Source organism: Rattus norvegicus, chromosome Y (genome assembly GCF_036323735.1).
Source record: "Rattus norvegicus strain BN/NHsdMcwi chromosome Y, GRCr8, whole genome shotgun sequence".
In the NCBI taxonomy this organism is placed as follows: Eukaryota; Metazoa; Chordata; class Mammalia; order Rodentia; family Muridae; genus Rattus; species Rattus norvegicus.
The window spans coordinates 35,056,975-35,075,391 of NC_086040.1; the positions used below are offsets into that span (position 1 = coordinate 35,056,975).

Consider the following 18,417-nt stretch of genomic DNA (forward strand, 5'->3'; position numbering starts at 1 on the left):
AGTGTTTGCTTTTGCTCTCTCAAATTGCACCTGCATTAACCAATGCATCTGTAGCCATACCTGTGAACAGCGGGTCACATCACAAATAGCCACATTGCTAAAATATTTTATTTTTAAGGCTCTGAGCAAAGTTTTTATCTGAATTTACGTAATTTTCCCTTACATTTCATTCCCCCACCCAAACTGTACTACTCTGGATCTTCCCCATGTCTTTGCTTACTTGTGTTTATCTATTTATCTGGTCTACTATGAAGGCATCATCCCAACCCTCCATAATTACTTATTAGGAGCAATGGATGAGGAAATTGGAGAAACTGATCATTTAGTTACAGAAGATGTACCTTTAGAGGGATTAACTGTGTGGAATCATGGCTTCATTGACAGTCATCCTGACCTAAGTTTTCAACTTCCTTTCTTCCTTATCATTTTGAGTGTGCTACCTAAGGTGGGAAAGAACCATTTCGGGGCTTTGTGTGAAAATTGAGTATTTAATATCCACACATGAAGGTGGGAAAGAATTCAATAAATCAGTGACATCTCTGTCTTTAGAAGGGAGACTGATTAAAAGTCTTCCCTTGTGTCTTAGATGAAGCTCCTGGAAAGGGCAGCTTGGCTTTTTGATTTGAAGAAGATATAGTTAATGGGTTGTTATGTGCTCTTGAAGGGAACCCTCCTCTGGATACATTATTGTATGCTGGAATTACCATGGTATTATCTGTGATGTCACTAATGTTATGGAAACAGAAGCTGCCCTCGTGCATTTAGTTAGTATTTATTGGTTTACCCAGAGACATGTTTTTCAGGATGATCAAGCTATTTACAAAGAAAACAGAGAGCATTGAGCACAAGAGAGAGAAGAAGACGAAATTAGGACATTTTTCTTGTTATAAAAGTGAAAAAATTAAACGATCAGGTGTAAACCAGAGAGAGTAAGCTCTGGACTGGTGCTCAGGAGCTTCCTGGAGAAGTTGGGCTTGGGTCACGCCTTCTAGGATTAGGACTAATGATCTGAAACCTCTGGATTCTTAAAGAAGCGACCCAGAGTCAAGAATATCTGATGAATGTTTGGCAGACAGCCAGCAATTGACAACCATGCAGTGGGTCTGTTATGAGTTCCTAAGTTTCACTCTCAGTGAGAAAGAAAGCCAATAGGAGCCACAGGGATAAAAACTTTGACTCTCAGGGAAGAGTATTGGACTTAATCTTCAGAGGCCTCCTGTACATGTCATTGACATGTTATGACAAGAACAGAGAGTGTGATACTCCCCTGGATATGTTTAAAGATATCAGAATCATTTGTTTTGAACATACATGATTAGGGCTTGGTGATCCAAAGCACTATGGAGTCCAGGGTTTACCTGTATATATCTAACAATCATGGCTGGGAGCAGGAGAGTAGCTAATAGATCTTGAAGAGAGCTTTCCTCACCTTTCAGTGCTTCAAAGTATCTGTAGATTTCCCCTTTCCTCATGCTTCTTTTTGGGGACACAGCATGTTTTATCCTATGACTGGGCTGTTGTTCTTGTGGTTCCCTTGTGTTTTACTACAGGGTCTGCTAGAAAGGCAACATCCCAACCTCCTATCATCAATGAGCAAGCAGAGCAGATTAAGAAGTTGGAGAAACCTGACTATTGAGCTCCAGAAGAAGACCTGTGAGTTGGGTAAACTCTCAGAGATACTGACTCATTGAACCAACAGGATTTGAGTAAATGATAGCCATTACGCCCACTTCTTTTTTGACAGTCTTGACCTCTCTGTGTTAACCCCAGTTTTCTCACATACAAAGAAACTGGAACTCCAACCTCCTCATGCACAAACTAAATTTCTTATGTGACTCTCAGTGGAAGAAATGAAGTCAGGATAGGAGTGTGACGGGAAGCTATTTCATTTATCAGAACAACAGAAGCTATAGTTTGAATAACATTCCTGGGTTTCAGCAAGTAATTAGTGATCTCTCTTCCAGGATTTGAATAGCTAGAGAATGCATTTTCTGTCCTCAGAGGAACAGGGAAAGCTGGGCAGCTACAGTAGCACAGTAACTGAGACTTAGATAAGTGAACTTTTATTTATTTATTTATTTATTTATTTATTTATTTGTTTGTTTATTCATTTATTTAAGAGATTTAAATTATTTGATTTTTGTAAATATACTGTAGCGGTCAGACTCACCAGAAGAGGGCATCAGATGCCACCTTAGATGGTTGCATGCCATGATGTGTTTAATGGGAATTGAACTCAGGACCTTTGAAAAACAGTCACTGTTCTTAAATGCTGAATAACCTAACCAGCATAAACTACATTTTATTATTATTATTATTATTATTATTATTATTATTATTATTCTGCAACTATAAACAGATCAAGACTTACCCTCCTCCAATGCTCTTCCCACTACCCTGTCTCAAGAGGAACCTACAAAAAAGAAAGACACAATTATAGCTGCCCCTTGACCCCAGCACTAAATGAAGAAAAATTTTACTTTTTCTGAACTATGTAGATTTTCTGTTGACTGGGCTCATAGCTTGATACTTGAAATCTGGTAGACTACGCAAAGTGGATCTGCTTTTGGAGGAATTTGCTTACCTTGGAGGAGTTGGAAACAGTGAACAAGGATTGATCCACCACCTAATCCCTTGCTGAGAACAAAGTCTACTCTTCACAGCCTGGTAACTTGGTAAGCAGGCTAAGCAGGCATGTCTAACAAGCCAATACATGTGGGTAAATGTTTGTCCATTGGGTACATAGGGGGAGAATTTCATTGACTAAGATGAATATATCCCTTGTCCACTAAGTTCTTATCACATTCAAGGAAACTTTGATTCATTTTGTCTACCTGGGTCCCACAAACATTCTCATTCTCAATGCATTTCTTCACTGATAGGACCCTTGAGGGAACTGAGGGTGCTAGAGAAAACAATGGACAACAAAATGCTACATTGTAGAAATCAAGGCCTTCTAATAAGAAACACTTCTTTGTAGCTGTAAATTTAGCAGGAGGGAAAATTGCAACCAACATCTGATAATTAAGCTGATATCAGATACACAGGCCTTTTGACTAACTATACAATGATGGAAAGAAAGCATCAAAAATTATCATGAGATACAAAAAAAGACTTAAAAATGAGTCAGAACTCTGTCACCTAATACTAAGTGGTCCCAGTGAGGGTCACAAATGACATGAAGTGTATTTGCTTGAGCCACAGATACTCTGTTGGATTCCTCAGATGTACAGATGTGTTTGAAAATCTGTCACAGAAGACTGTATTGATATCATACACTAGTTTAGAGAGACCATATCCAAAAGTATAGTATTCCTTCTGCAGTACAGTGTTGAATCTTCTTCACATCACACATTTGTACGTGAGGCTGAAATTAATGTTCTACATAGATGAAAGCATTCCCTCAATCCTTGTCTCAGCAATTTGTTTTTTTTTTTAATTTGGAAAATGGCTGAGTATTCTGCAGTTTCACACCTGAACTGCAGTGACTGTACCTGAGACTGTATATGTAGAAGACATCTGAGTTGTAGTTGACATTTTTAGCCAGGTTTGTCTCCCCATGATCACTTGGGCCCGAATAAGCATGCATAGACATATTGTAGCTAAGGGAATCATGTAGTAGCCAAAACATTACAGGATCAGACTTCTGTAAATATTTTTCTTTTACACAGGTCAAGGACTGTGTATCAATGGCTGTGTATCATGGGTTATAGATATTACACCATCACTAGATGATAATATATCAAGAAGAATTCCTTATGGCTACACAGATTGATCTAAGTATCCCCACACAATTCTCAGCCAGGAGGGACAAGAAATCACTTAACGTTGAAACTTACAATAATCTGATGTTATTGTATGTGGACTGTTAATACATAATTAAAAACCACCTAAAAAGCACATGCATATATTCAAGATGCTATCCAAAATTTATCCAGAGGCTTTTCACAACCTATATTTAGCACAGAGGGATTGATTCCCCAATTCACATATTCTGATCAGAAGCATTGAGTATTAGGAAAACTATATTAGAACTCACTTGTGTATCACATGACAGTATAACTAGGTAGTCACAGCAAACATGACATTCAGGAAGCATATCCTGAACTTGCCAACAGTAAAGGGAGTGCATTTAGCTGATGAAGTCTGGACATGAATCTCAAATGTCCAAAATACCAGCTGGATTAGCATTTACAGAACAATAAATCTTGATGATTTTCGGGCAAAATTCGAATCTAAATACTCCAAAAAATATTTATCATTCAGCTCTGAGTCCCTAAGGAGAGATTAATGGTGGATATTATGAATTTAATCTGTACCCCAGAGATATCAGTAACTGGTATAATTTGAAGTGATTAGATATGTTAAAGAGGCATACAAAAGAAAGAAGTTCATGCTATCTTTGAACAAGTGTGCTTCTCAAACATGTAGCACGAGTTAATGTGGAGTGACCTACACACACACACACACACACACACACACAAACACACACACACAAACACACACACACACACACACACACACACACACACAAACTACAAATAATTGACTCGCTTTGTTCTGTGTGTGGCACGCTGGATTTATCCAAGATATCAGCTGCGTGCTCCACAAGTAAGTTACACCCAAAGTCAATGAAAAATTTAGAATTCCTCTTCCTTTCTTGAGAAAGCATTCTGTATATGAGTAATGGTTACATTTCAATGTTTAAGAAGGATGACTTAAAAAAAAACAACTGAATCTGACTTTAAACAAGCATTTTAGAGATGTCTAGTGAATCAATTTGATTTTATGGACACAGTTGCTCAGTTCTCATGATTGAAGGACATAACTCTGTAGGGACAATCAGAGGTTCAACAATGCTTCAAGTTGAAAAACCTAAGAAACTATTTTGGCAACAGCTAAATTCAAAATGGAGAAACTTGTGCTTGGGTAAAGTCCAGTACCTAATATTTAAATGAAACAAAGTTATTTTAGATAGCCTTTTAATGGACATCATTCTGAGGAGATAATTGAGCCTTAGTAATTAATGCTTGTGTGCTTACATGGTTAGTTTGTATACAAGTTTACAGAAACCTTGTCACTGAAAGGAGTCTATGTAAGAAATCTATGAACTGTGGATGGGGAAGCATCCAAATGTTCTCCCACAACATGACCTTCTAGAAAGAGTAGCATAATCTACAATAAAATAATACACTTGAAAGTGAAACTTGGAGGAAAAGCCCTGACATGGCTACATTATCACTGTTAACTATGACATTTTTCTCTCAGCTTCTGTGGCCAGACATGAAGGCTCTGAAGCACAGTTGCATCCTGTTGATCTGTGAATTAGCTGATAGTGGCTATCAACTTGGTCACATGAAGCATATGAGAGGTTTGACAAGACAGTATCAGGCCATTTGTGACACTGCCCATCCAATGGAAACATGGAAGTTTTGAGAATCACAGAGTGGGAGTCTCATGTCTGAACTTTGACACCCAGGTAGGCAAAGTGTAATCTGTCAGTTAGCTTCTTGAGTACCATCCACAATCCAAGGGTAGGCTCAGATGAAGCACCGTTGAAGATAGATTTTGTCCCTTGTGAGCTGCATCTCAGGGTATGTGGAAGACCATTCAGCCTCTTGCGACAAGAGAGATCAGAGTAATGAGAGGCAGACAGAGGGGACAAATCAGTGTTTGTTTTTCTGGGCCACCATAACTGCATTTTCCTGGCTAAGGATTTGCTCATGGAAGTCTTGTGTCTCACATTGGTATAGGCCAATCTGTATGAAGTCTCAATATCATAACTGATCCCAGGCTTCTTTCTTAGTTACTAGAATTTACAGGCAGTCCTTCATAATTTGTCTTCTAGAGTCACAAATTCTTTTATGGCTTCATATTGACAAGGCATATTCTTTCATTCTCTCCCTCTGTATGTGTCTTTCTCTGTCTCTCTGTCTCATCTCTCTCTCTCTGTCTGCATCTCTGTCCTATTTTTCCTCCTTCCTACAACAGTCTTTACTAATGATAACATACTTCATGCCAGTTTATGCACTTGCTTCTCTCATAAACCACATTGTCATCTGAACTTGGTGTCCTCTGGAGTAGTACAAGTACAAACACAGTTGATATCCAACTTACTGGACTATAACTTAAACAGATGGGAAGATGCAAAATATTCAACAACTTCCCAGAGTCCTAGGGCCCAAGGAGCATGTATGGAAGGAAAATTTACAGAGATCCAAGAAATGCATGCCAGGCTGCCCATGGGCTGGCTTCTCTTTGCTGGGACTGCCAGCATGAGGAGAAAGGTAACATGGGGCTTTAATAAACTTGTATATTTTAAGAATACCTAGTCTCTTCCCTTACTTTACCCTTCCCTGTCTGGATGTTCCTAATGGATGTTGTACATAAATGTAGTAGTGACACCCTTTCAAGCATATAGAAGTTGTCACATGTGGCACCCAACAAAAGAATTTGAATTTTCTTCCCTGGTTGAACATCCTTATCAGTGATCTACAACATCTTTTTCCCCAAGACTGATGTTTTGTTTGTGTGTGTGTGTATGTGTGTGTGTGTGTGTCTGTCTGTCTGTCTGTCTGTCTGCCTGTGTGCATGCCTGCCTGACTTTGTCTCTTTCTGTCTGTTTCTTACACATGATACCTCTCCATAGTTCAGTTTGACTTCTTACTTGTTCATTCCAAGGTTGAACCATCATGTGTTCTCTGAGTGTTTGCTTTTGCTCTCTCAAATTGCACCTGCATTAACCAATGCATCTGTAGCCATACCTGTGAACAGCGGGTCACATCACAAATAGCCACATTGCTAAAATATTTTATTTTTAAGGCTCTGAGCAAAGTTTTTATCTGAATTTACGTAATTTTCCCTTACATTTCATTCCCCCACCCAAACTGTACTACTCTGGATCTTCCCCATGTCTTTGCTTACTTGTGTTTATCTATTTATCTGGTCTACTATGAAGGCATCATCCCAACCCTCCATAATTACTTATTAGGAGCAATGGATGAGGAAATTGGAGAAACTGATCATTTAGTTACAGAAGATGTACCTTTAGAGGGATTAACTGTGTGGAATCATGGCTTCATTGACAGTCATCCTGACCTAAGTTTTCAACTTCCTTTCTTCCTTATCATTTTGAGTGTGCTACCTAAGGTGGGAAAGAACCATTTCGGGGCTTTGTGTGAAAATTGAGTATTTAATATCCACACATGAAGGTGGGAAAGAATTCAATAAATCAGTGACATCTCTGTCTTTAGAAGGGAGACTGATTAAAAGTCTTCCCTTGTGTCTTAGATGAAGCTCCTGGAAAGGGCAGCTTGGCTTTTTGATTTGAAGAAGATATAGTTAATGGGTTGTTATGTGCTCTTGAAGGGAACCCTCCTCTGGATACATTATTGTATGCTGGAATTACCATGGTATTCTCTGTGATGTCACTAATGTTATGGAAACAGAAGCTGCCCTCGTGCATTTAGTTAGTATTTATTGGTTTACCCAGAGACATGTTTTTCAGGATGATCAAGCTATTTACAAAGAAAACAGAGAGCATTGAGCACAAGAGAGAGAAGAAGACGAAATTAGGACATTTTTCTTGTTATAAAAGTGAAAAAATTAAACGATCAGGTGTAAACCAGAGAGAGTAAGCTCTGGACTGGTGCTCAGGAGCTTCCTGGAGAAGTTGGGCTTGGGTCACGCCTTCTAGGATTAGGACTAATGATCTGAAACCTCTGGATTCTTAAAGAAGCGACCCAGAGTCAAGAATATCTGATGAATGTTTGGCAGACAGCCAGCAATTGACAACCATGCAGTGGGTCTGTTATGAGTTCCTAAGTTTCACTCTCAGTGAGAAAGAAAGCCAATAGGAGCCACAGGGATAAAAACTTTGACTCTCAGGGAAGAGTATTGGACTTAATCTTCAGAGGCCTCCTGTACATGTCATTGACATGTTATGACAAGAACAGAGAGTGTGATACTCCCCTGGATATGTTTAAAGATATCAGAATCATTTGTTTTGAACATACATGATTAGGGCTTGGTGATCCAAAGCACTATGGAGTCCAGGGTTTACCTGTATATATCTAACAATCATGGCTGGGAGCAGGAGAGTAGCTAATAGATCTTGAAGAGAGCTTTCCTCACCTTTCAGTGCTTCAAAGTATCTGTAGATTTCCCCTTTCCTCATGCTTCTTTTTGGGGACACAGCATGTTTTATCCTATGACTGGGCTGTTGTTCTTGTGGTTCCCTTGTGTTTTACTACAGGGTCTGCTAGAAAGGCAACATCCCAACCTCCTATCATCAATGAGCAAGCAGAGCAGATTAAGAAGTTGGAGAAACCTGACTATTGAGCTCCAGAAGAAGACCTGTGAGTTGGGTAAACTCTCAGAGATACTGACTCATTGAACCAACAGGATTTGAGTAAATGATAGCCATTACGCCCACTTCTTTTTTGACAGTCTTGACCTCTCTGTGTTAACCCCAGTTTTCTCACATACAAAGAAACTGGAACTCCAACCTCCTCATGCACAAACTAAATTTCTTATGTGACTCTCAGTGGAAGAAATGAAGTCAGGATAGGAGTGTGACGGGAAGCTATTTCATTTATCAGAACAACAGAAGCTATAGTTTGAATAACATTCCTGGGTTTCAGCAAGTAATTAGTGATCTCTCTTCCAGGATTTGAATAGCTAGAGAATGCATTTTCTGTCCTCAGAGGAACAGGGAAAGCTGGGCAGCTACAGTAGCACAGTAACTGAGACTTAGATAAGTGAACTTTTATTTATTTATTTATTTATTTATTTATTTATTTGTTTGTTTATTCATTTATTTAAGAGATTTAAATTATTTGATTTTTGTAAATATACTGTAGCGGTCAGACTCACCAGAAGAGGGCATCAGATGCCACCTTAGATGGTTGCATGCCATGATGTGTTTAATGGGAATTGAACTCAGGACCTTTGAAAAACAGTCACTGTTCTTAAATGCTGAATAACCTAACCAGCATAAACTACATTTTATTATTATTATTATTATTATTATTATTATTATTATTATTATTATTATTCTGCAACTATAAACAGATCAAGACTTACCCTCCTCCAATGCTCTTCCCACTACCCTGTCTCAAGAGGAACCTACAAAAAAGAAAGACACAATTATAGCTGCCCCTTGACCCCAGCACTAAATGAAGAAAAATTTTACTTTTTCTGAACTATGTAGATTTTCTGTTGACTGGGCTCATAGCTTGATACTTGAAATCTGGTAGACTACGCAAAGTGGATCTGCTTTTGGAGGAATTTGCTTACCTTGGAGGAGTTGGAAACAGTGAACAAGGATTGATCCACCACCTAATCCCTTGCTGAGAACAAAGTCTACTCTTCACAGCCTGGTAACTTGGTAAGCAGGCTAAGCAGGCATGTCTAACAAGCCAATACATGTGGGTAAATGTTTGTCCATTGGGTACATAGGGGGAGAATTTCATTGACTAAGATGAATATATCCCTTGTCCACTAAGTTCTTATCACATTCAAGGAAACTTTGATTCATTTTGTCTACCTGGGTCCCACAAACATTCTCATTCTCAATGCATTTCTTCACTGATAGGACCCTTGAGGGAACTGAGGGTGCTAGAGAAAACAATGGACAACAAAATGCTACATTGTAGAAATCAAGGCCTTCTAATAAGAAACACTTCTTTGTAGCTGTAAATTTAGCAGGAGGGAAAATTGCAACCAACATCTGATAATTAAGCTGATATCAGATACACAGGCCTTTTGACTAACTATACAATGATGGAAAGAAAGCATCAAAAATTATCATGAGATACAAAAAAAGACTTAAAAATGAGTCAGAACTCTGTCACCTAATACTAAGTGGTCCCAGTGAGGGTCACAAATGACATGAAGTGTATTTGCTTGAGCCACAGATACTCTGTTGGATTCCTCAGATGTACAGATGTGTTTGAAAATCTGTCACAGAAGACTGTATTGATATCATACACTAGTTTAGAGAGACCATATCCAAAAGTATAGTATTCCTTCTGCAGTACAGTGTTGAATCTTCTTCACATCACACATTTGTACGTGAGGCTGAAATTAATGTTCTACATAGATGAAAGCATTCCCTCAATCCTTGTCTCAGCAATTTGTTTTTTTTTTTAATTTGGAAAATGGCTGAGTATTCTGCAGTTTCACACCTGAACTGCAGTGACTGTACCTGAGACTGTATATGTAGAAGACATCTGAGTTGTAGTTGACATTTTTAGCCAGGTTTGTCTCCCCATGATCACTTGGGCCCGAATAAGCATGCATAGACATATTGTAGCTAAGGGAATCATGTAGTAGCCAAAACATTACAGGATCAGACTTCTGTAAATATTTTTCTTTTACACAGGTCAAGGACTGTGTATCAATGGCTGTGTATCATGGGTTATAGATATTACACCATCACTAGATGATAATATATCAAGAAGAATTCCTTATGGCTACACAGATTGATCTAAGTATCCCCACACAATTCTCAGCCAGGAGGGACAAGAAATCACTTAACGTTGAAACTTACAATAATCTGATGTTATTGTATGTGGACTGTTAATACATAATTAAAAACCACCTAAAAAGCACATGCATATATTCAAGATGCTATCCAAAATTTATCCAGAGGCTTTTCACAACCTATATTTAGCACAGAGGGATTGATTCCCCAATTCACATATTCTGATCAGAAGCATTGAGTATTAGGAAAACTATATTAGAACTCACTTGTGTATCACATGACAGTATAACTAGGTAGTCACAGCAAACATGACATTCAGGAAGCATATCCTGAACTTGCCAACAGTAAAGGGAGTGCATTTAGCTGATGAAGTCTGGACATGAATCTCAAATGTCCAAAATACCAGCTGGATTAGCATTTACAGAACAATAAATCTTGATGATTTTCGGGCAAAATTCGAATCTAAATACTCCAAAAAATATTTATCATTCAGCTCTGAGTCCCTAAGGAGAGATTAATGGTGGATATTATGAATTTAATCTGTACCCCAGAGATATCAGTAACTGGTATAATTTGAAGTGATTAGATATGTTAAAGAGGCATACAAAAGAAAGAAGTTCATGCTATCTTTGAACAAGTGTGCTTCTCAAACATGTAGCACGAGTTAATGTGGAGTGACCTACACACACACACACACACACACACACACAAACACACACACACAAACACACACACACACACACACACACACACACACACACACACAAACTACAAATAATTGACTCGCTTTGTTCTGTGTGTGGCACGCTGGATTTATCCAAGATATCAGCTGCGTGCTCCACAAGTAAGTTACACCCAAAGTCAATGAAAAATTTAGAATTCCTCTTCCTTTCTTGAGAAAGCATTCTGTATATGAGTAATGGTTACATTTCAATGTTTAAGAAGGATGACTTAAAAAAAAACAACTGAATCTGACTTTAAACAAGCATTTTAGAGATGTCTAGTGAATCAATTTGATTTTATGGACACAGTTGCTCAGTTCTCATGATTGAAGGACATAACTCTGTAGGGACAATCAGAGGTTCAACAATGCTTCAAGTTGAAAAACCTAAGAAACTATTTTGGCAACAGCTAAATTCAAAATGGAGAAACTTGTGCTTGGGTAAAGTCCAGTACCTAATATTTAAATGAAACAAAGTTATTTTAGATAGCCTTTTAATGGACATCATTCTGAGGAGATAATTGAGCCTTAGTAATTAATGCTTGTGTGCTTACATGGTTAGTTTGTATACAAGTTTACAGAAACCTTGTCACTGAAAGGAGTCTATGTAAGAAATCTATGAACTGTGGATGGGGAAGCATCCAAATGTTCTCCCACAACATGACCTTCTAGAAAGAGTAGCATAATCTACAATAAAATAATACACTTGAAAGTGAAACTTGGAGGAAAAGCCCTGACATGGCTACATTATCACTGTTAACTATGACATTTTTCTCTCAGCTTCTGTGGCCAGACATGAAGGCTCTGAAGCACAGTTGCATCCTGTTGATCTGTGAATTAGCTGATAGTGGCTATCAACTTGGTCACATGAAGCATATGAGAGGTTTGACAAGACAGTATCAGGCCATTTGTGACACTGCCCATCCAATGGAAACATGGAAGTTTTGAGAATCACAGAGTGGGAGTCTCATGTCTGAACTTTGACACCCAGGTAGGCAAAGTGTAATCTGTCAGTTAGCTTCTTGAGTACCATCCACAATCCAAGGGTAGGCTCAGATGAAGCACCGTTGAAGATAGATTTTGTCCCTTGTGAGCTGCATCTCAGGGTATGTGGAAGACCATTCAGCCTCTTGCGACAAGAGAGATCAGAGTAATGAGAGGCAGACAGAGGGGACAAATCAGTGTTTGTTTTTCTGGGCCACCATAACTGCATTTTCCTGGCTAAGGATTTGCTCATGGAAGTCTTGTGTCTCACATTGGTATAGGCCAATCTGTATGAAGTCTCAATATCATAACTGATCCCAGGCTTCTTTCTTAGTTACTAGAATTTACAGGCAGTCCTTCATAATTTGTCTTCTAGAGTCACAAATTCTTTTATGGCTTCATATTGACAAGGCATATTCTTTCATTCTCTCCCTCTGTATGTGTCTTTCTCTGTCTCTCTGTCTCATCTCTCTCTCTCTGTCTGCATCTCTGTCCTATTTTTCCTCCTTCCTACAACAGTCTTTACTAATGATAACATACTTCATGCCAGTTTATGCACTTGCTTCTCTCATAAACCACATTGTCATCTGAACTTGGTGTCCTCTGGAGTAGTACAAGTACAAACACAGTTGATATCCAACTTACTGGACTATAACTTAAACAGATGGGAAGATGCAAAATATTCAACAACTTCCCAGAGTCCTAGGGCCCAAGGAGCATGTATGGAAGGAAAATTTACAGAGATCCAAGAAATGCATGCCAGGCTGCCCATGGGCTGGCTTCTCTTTGCTGGGACTGCCAGCATGAGGAGAAAGGTAACATGGGGCTTTAATAAACTTGTATATTTTAAGAATACCTAGTCTCTTCCCTTACTTTACCCTTCCCTGTCTGGATGTTCCTAATGGATGTTGTACATAAATGTAGTAGTGACACCCTTTCAAGCATATAGAAGTTGTCACATGTGGCACCCAACAAAAGAATTTGAATTTTCTTCCCTGGTTGAACATCCTTATCAGTGATCTACAACATCTTTTTCCCCAAGACTGATGTTTTGTTTGTGTGTGTGTGTATGTGTGTGTGTGTGTGTCTGTCTGTCTGTCTGTCTGTCTGCCTGTGTGCATGCCTGCCTGACTTTGTCTCTTTCTGTCTGTTTCTTACACATGATACCTCTCCATAGTTCAGTTTGACTTCTTACTTGTTCATTCCAAGGTTGAACCATCATGTGTTCTCTGAGTGTTTGCTTTTGCTCTCTCAAATTGCACCTGCATTAACCAATGCATCTGTAGCCATACCTGTGAACAGCGGGTCACATCACAAATAGCCACATTGCTAAAATATTTTATTTTTAAGGCTCTGAGCAAAGTTTTTATCTGAATTTACGTAATTTTCCCTTACATTTCATTCCCCCACCCAAACTGTACTACTCTGGATCTTCCCCATGTCTTTGCTTACTTGTGTTTATCTATTTATCTGGTCTACTATGAAGGCATCATCCCAACCCTCCATAATTACTTATTAGGAGCAATGGATGAGGAAATTGGAGAAACTGATCATTTAGTTACAGAAGATGTACCTTTAGAGGGATTAACTGTGTGGAATCATGGCTTCATTGACAGTCATCCTGACCTAAGTTTTCAACTTCCTTTCTTCCTTATCATTTTGAGTGTGCTACCTAAGGTGGGAAAGAACCATTTCGGGGCTTTGTGTGAAAATTGAGTATTTAATATCCACACATGAAGGTGGGAAAGAATTCAATAAATCAGTGACATCTCTGTCTTTAGAAGGGAGACTGATTAAAAGTCTTCCCTTGTGTCTTAGATGAAGCTCCTGGAAAGGGCAGCTTGGCTTTTTGATTTGAAGAAGATATAGTTAATGGGTTGTTATGTGCTCTTGAAGGGAACCCTCCTCTGGATACATTATTGTATGCTGGAATTACCATGGTATTCTCTGTGATGTCACTAATGTTATGGAAACAGAAGCTGCCCTCGTGCATTTAGTTAGTATTTATTGGTTTACCCAGAGACATGTTTTTCAGGATGATCAAGCTATTTACAAAGAAAACAGAGAGCATTGAGCACAAGAGAGAGAAGAAGACGAAATTAGGACATTTTTCTTGTTATAAAAGTGAAAAAATTAAACGATCAGGTGTAAACCAGAGAGAGTAAGCTCTGGACTGGTGCTCAGGAGCTTCCTGGAGAAGTTGGGCTTGGGTCACGCCTTCTAGGATTAGGACTAATGATCTGAAACCTCTGGATTCTTAAAGAAGCGACCCAGAGTCAAGAATATCTGATGAATGTTTGGCAGACAGCCAGCAATTGACAACCATGCAGTGGGTCTGTTATGAGTTCCTAAGTTTCACTCTCAGTGAGAAAGAAAGCCAATAGGAGCCACAGGGATAAAAACTTTGACTCTCAGGGAAGAGTATTGGACTTAATCTTCAGAGGCCTCCTGTACATGTCATTGACATGTTATGACAAGAACAGAGAGTGTGATACTCCCCTGGATATGTTTAAAGATATCAGAATCATTTGTTTTGAACATACATGATTAGGGCTTGGTGATCCAAAGCACTATGGAGTCCAGGGTTTACCTGTATATATCTAACAATCATGGCTGGGAGCAGGAGAGTAGCTAATAGATCTTGAAGAGAGCTTTCCTCACCTTTCAGTGCTTCAAAGTATCTGTAGATTTCCCCTTTCCTCATGCTTCTTTTTGGGGACACAGCATGTTTTATCCTATGACTGGGCTGTTGTTCTTGTGGTTCCCTTGTGTTTTACTACAGGGTCTGCTAGAAAGGCAACATCCCAACCTCCTATCATCAATGAGCAAGCAGAGCAGATTAAGAAGTTGGAGAAACCTGACTATTGAGCTCCAGAAGAAGACCTGTGAGTTGGGTAAACTCTCAGAGATACTGACTCATTGAACCAACAGGATTTGAGTAAATGATAGCCATTACGCCCACTTCTTTTTTGACAGTCTTGACCTCTCTGTGTTAACCCCAGTTTTCTCACATACAAAGAAACTGGAACTCCAACCTCCTCATGCACAAACTAAATTTCTTATGTGACTCTCAGTGGAAGAAATGAAGTCAGGATAGGAGTGTGACGGGAAGCTATTTCATTTATCAGAACAACAGAAGCTATAGTTTGAATAACATTCCTGGGTTTCAGCAAGTAATTAGTGATCTCTCTTCCAGGATTTGAATAGCTAGAGAATGCATTTTCTGTCCTCAGAGGAACAGGGAAAGCTGGGCAGCTACAGTAGCACAGTAACTGAGACTTAGATAAGTGAACTTTTATTTATTTATTTATTTATTTATTTATTTATTTGTTTGTTTATTCATTTATTTAAGAGATTTAAATTATTTGATTTTTGTAAATATACTGTAGCGGTCAGACTCACCAGAAGAGGGCATCAGATGCCACCTTAGATGGTTGCATGCCATGATGTGTTTAATGGGAATTGAACTCAGGACCTTTGAAAAACAGTCACTGTTCTTAAATGCTGAATAACCTAACCAGCATAAACTACATTTTATTATTATTATTATTATTATTATTATTATTATTATTATTATTATTATTATTCTGCAACTATAAACAGATCAAGACTTACCCTCCTCCAATGCTCTTCCCACTACCCTGTCTCAAGAGGAACCTACAAAAAAGAAAGACACAATTATAGCTGCCCCTTGACCCCAGCACTAAATGAAGAAAAATTTTACTTTTTCTGAACTATGTAGATTTTCTGTTGACTGGGCTCATAGCTTGATACTTGAAATCTGGTAGACTACGCAAAGTGGATCTGCTTTTGGAGGAATTTGCTTACCTTGGAGGAGTTGGAAACAGTGAACAAGGATTGATCCACCACCTAATCCCTTGCTGAGAACAAAGTCTACTCTTCACAGCCTGGTAACTTGGTAAGCAGGCTAAGCAGGCATGTCTAACAAGCCAATACATGTGGGTAAATGTTTGTCCATTGGGTACATAGGGGGAGAATTTCATTGACTAAGATGAATATATCCCTTGTCCACTAAGTTCTTATCACATTCAAGGAAACTTTGATTCATTTTGTCTACCTGGGTCCCACAAACATTCTCATTCTCAATGCATTTCTTCACTGATAGGACCCTTGAGGGAACTGAGGGTGCTAGAGAAAACAATGGACAACAAAATGCTACATTGTAGAAATCAAGGCCTTCTAATAAGAAACACTTCTTTGTAGCTGTAAATTTAGCAGGAGGGAAAATTGCAACCAACATCTGATAATTAAGCTGATATCAGATACACAGGCCTTTTGACTAACTATACAATGATGGAAAGAAAGCATCAAAAATTATCATGAGATACAAAAAAAGACTTAAAAATGAGTCAGAACTCTGTCACCTAATACTAAGTGGTCCCAGTGAGGGTCACAAATGACATGAAGTGTATTTGCTTGAGCCACAGATACTCTGTTGGATTCCTCAGATGTACAGATGTGTTTGAAAATCTGTCACAGAAGACTGTATTGATATCATACACTAGTTTAGAGAGACCATATCCAAAAGTATAGTATTCCTTCTGCAGTACAGTGTTGAATCTTCTTCACATCACACATTTGTACGTGAGGCTGAAATTAATGTTCTACATAGATGAAAGCATTCCCTCAATCCTTGTCTCAGCAATTTGTTTTTTTTTTTTTAATTTGGAAAATGGCTGAGTATTCTGCAGTTTCACACCTGAACTGCAGTGACTGTACCTGAGACTGTATATGTAGAAGACATCTGAGTTGTAGTTGACATTTTTAGCCAGGTTTGTCTCCCCATGATCACTTGGGCCCGAATAAGCATGCATAGACATATTGTAGCTAAGGGAATCATGTAGTAGCCAAAACATTACAGGATCAGACTTCTGTAAATATTTTTCTTTTACACAGGTCAAGGACTGTGTATCAATGGCTGTGTATCATGGGTTATAGATATTACACCATCACTAGATGATAATATATCAAGAAGAATTCCTTATGGCTACACAGATTGATCTAAGTATCCCCACACAATTCTCAGCCAGGAGGGACAAGAAATCACTTAACGTTGAAACTTACAATAATCTGATGTTATTGTATGTGGACTGTTAATACATAATTAAAAACCACCTAAAAAGCACATGCATATATTCAAGATGCTATCCAAAATTTATCCAGAGGCTTTTCACAACCTATATTTAGCACAGAGGGATTGATTCCCCAATTCACATATTCTGATCAGAAGCATTGAGTATTAGGAAAACTATATTAGAACTCACTTGTGTATCACATGACAGTATAACTAGGTAGTCACAGCAAACATGACATTCAGGAAGCATATCCTGAACTTGCCAACAGTAAAGGGAGTGCATTTAGCTGATGAAGTCTGGACATGAATCTCAAATGTCCAAAATACCAGCTGGATTAGCATTTACAGAACAATAAATCTTGATGATTTTCGGGCAAAATTCGAATCTAAATACTCCAAAAAATATTTATCATTCAGCTCTGAGTCCCTAAGGAGAGATTAATGGTGGATATTATGAATTTAATCTGTACCCCAGAGATATCAGTAACTGGTATAATTTGAAGTGATTAGATATGTTAAAGAGGCATACAAAAGAAAGAAGTTCATGCTATCTTTGAACAAGTGTGCTTCTCAAACATGTAGCACGAGTTAATGTGGAGTGACCTACACACACACACACACACACACACACAAACACACACACACAAACACACACACACACACACACACACACACACACACACAAACTACAAATAATTGACTCGCTTTGTTCTGTGTGTGGCACGCTGGATTTATCCAAGATATCAGCTGCGTGCTCCACAAGTAAGTTACACCCAAAGTCAATGAAAAATTTAGAATTCCTCTTCCTTTCTTGAGAAAGCATTCTGTATATGAGTAATGGTTACATTTCAATGTTTAAGAAGGATGACTTAAAAAAAAACAACTGAATCTGACTTTAAACAAGCATTTTAGAGATGTCTAGTGAATCAATTTGATTTTATGGACACAGTTGCTCAGTTCTCATGATTGAAGGACATAACTCTGTAGGGACAATCAGAGGTTCAACAATGCTTCAAGTTGAAAAACCTAAGAAACTATTTTGGCAACAGCTAAATTCAAAATGGAGAAACTTGTGCTTGGGTAAAGTCCAGTACCTAATATTTAAATGAAACAAAGTTATTTTAGATAGCC

General features: G+C 38.4%; 1 long non-coding RNA gene across 5 annotated transcripts in view; it reads left to right on the forward strand.

Moving 5' to 3' along the window:
- Nucleotides 1-18,417, forward strand: part of LOC103694749 (uncharacterized) — a 47,780-nt gene that overhangs the window by 14,604 nt on the left and 14,759 nt on the right. For 3 of the 5 annotated variants that reach the window (XR_010061792.1, XR_010061793.1, XR_010061794.1), the window contains 8 exons: nt 1,551-1,653; nt 2,499-2,675; nt 5,269-5,479; nt 8,255-8,357; nt 9,212-9,388; nt 11,988-12,198; nt 14,974-15,076; nt 15,934-16,110. This is a non-coding gene — a long non-coding RNA (uncharacterized LOC103694749). The other 2 variants (XR_010061795.1, XR_010061796.1) reach the window with 2 other exon arrangements.